This window comes from Frankliniella occidentalis, unplaced genomic scaffold (genome assembly GCF_000697945.3).
Source record: "Frankliniella occidentalis isolate FOCC.00 unplaced genomic scaffold, Focc_3.1 Scaffold50, whole genome shotgun sequence".
In the NCBI taxonomy this organism is placed as follows: domain Eukaryota; kingdom Metazoa; phylum Arthropoda; class Insecta; order Thysanoptera; family Thripidae; genus Frankliniella; species Frankliniella occidentalis.
Window position 1 is genome coordinate 1,377,308 of NW_026267180.1, and position 1,913 is coordinate 1,379,220.

The 1,913-nt window shown below is 47.3% G+C and overlaps 1 protein-coding gene across 2 annotated transcripts in view; it reads right to left on the bottom strand.

Annotated features, from left to right (window-relative positions):
- Nucleotides 1-1,913, bottom strand: part of LOC113206414 (uncharacterized) — a 22,065-nt gene that overhangs the window by 18,340 nt on the left and 1,812 nt on the right. The window lies entirely within an intron of this gene.

Consider the following 1,913-nt stretch of genomic DNA (forward strand, 5'->3'; position numbering starts at 1 on the left):
CCTCCCTCTTTCTCTCTCACACACACGCGCCGTTTCGCTCACGGCGAGATGCGGTTGAAATGGAAAAACAAAGGTGCTAAGTCGTGCCTTTCCATTGGGGGGGGGGGGGCTAAAGAGATTTACAGTTTAGTGACTCTATAAACCCACAAGAGATGCACGATGCTAAAAATTAGTGCCTTTGTCAGTAGTGCTTTCGTAAGGGCACTAAACTAACACCCGTGTGCCAAAACCGGCAAAATAAAAAAGGCACAATAATAAAACCTCCTTTAGCGCCCTTCCGTGCTTTAGCACCCTTATCCGTTATATATTACCCCATAGAAAGGTATCCGTTAGCACCTTTGACTTTTTGTTGTATTTTTTTTTTTTTTTAACTGAAGGGAAGGGTTCCGGCAGCTTGTGTCCAGATTTGTGGGGAAGAAGAAGGGTATGCGGAAGACCAAGTGGCGAGAGTTGAGTTGGCGCTACTATACCAGTCAACTCTTTTCCGATGGATGACACGATACGACACCGCGTCCCCTAGCCCCGCCCCGCCCCGCCCCGCCGCTTGTGTCAATATTCGTGAGCGACCTCCGCGTGACGACAGCGCTCCTCCGCCGGGCTAAAGGCGCGCAATCCCATCTGCGGCAGACGCGGCACCGAAACAGCCTCAAACAGCCTCAAATATAATTCGTTTGCCAAGCGATTCCTCACGCTGCTTGTCGCGTGCCGGGCGTGCCGCCTGCACTTACGGCAGAACAATAAAATGGCGCAACCTGACCGGGCGCTACAGCGTCAATATGGACTGAACAGCTGTCAAAAGACAGCCAACATTTAACAACAGTTTAAATCTGTCCAATAGAATAACGGTCAAAAATTGTGAAAAACTGCGCTCCATCCTTATGGGTTAACATGAATTTTAACAGTTAATTTAAACTGTACTTAACAGTTTAAAACCGTTATTCCCATATTGACACCTTAAAACTGGAAAACTTGGAAAATTTCGCAAAGTTCACCAGTAAACTAATGCAATCATAATTTTACGATTTCCTCCTCGGTAACACAAATATTGGTTTACAATGTTGTTTAGTTCAAAATTTTACAATTTGATTTTATCATTGTGCAGACACAATGTGCAGACTTATATGACTTACGAAATATAACATCGTAACTTTACGAAATTTATGGGAAATGTTCACGAACAAATATTTTAACAGTGATAGTGTCATATTGACTGACGGTTAAATGTAGGCAAGGCAATAGCTTTGCGAGACATCAGGAAGCCAGGTTCCGCGAGGCTCTCTTTCTCTCTCTCCCTCCCTCCCCCTCTCTCTCTCTCTCTCTCTCTCTCTCTCTCTCTCTCTCTCTCTCTCTCTTTCTCTTTCTCTTTCGAACGGCCTGAATCTGCAGGTCGTCTGCGAGTCGTAAACTATGCGGTTCAAGCGTCTTTTTATGGTACTGTAGGGGTCAGGAAGCGACGCGAAGAAGCAAACGTGTAACAACGCCCCTGCTGTAACACGCCTGTAATGTGTAACAACGCGCCGGCGGTTACACGTTTGTAATTGTTACGACGCTCCACGCCTCACTGGCGCCGCACAATGACTGACTGCGCTGCTTCTGGACAAACAGGGAATCTACACCGAAAAAAAATCACTTGAGCTGTTTTACACTCCGAACATAGCAAAGGGATTCTTTGAATATCACACGCACAAAAAACACAATATTTCTAAAAGTGTAACATCAGCAGGGAGTTTGACCTTTGGTACATCGCGAGGGGTCAGCCGGCCGCCGGTCGGGTGGCCGGGTGAGAGAGAGAAATGGAGTGTGAGAGAGGTATCTTGTCTCTCTTGCACACGCAGCTCGGTTGGAAAGTGCGGGAGGTGGGTGACTTGTGGGATAGAACGCGTCGAGCGGGTTATGTCTTGCCCCCCCCCCCC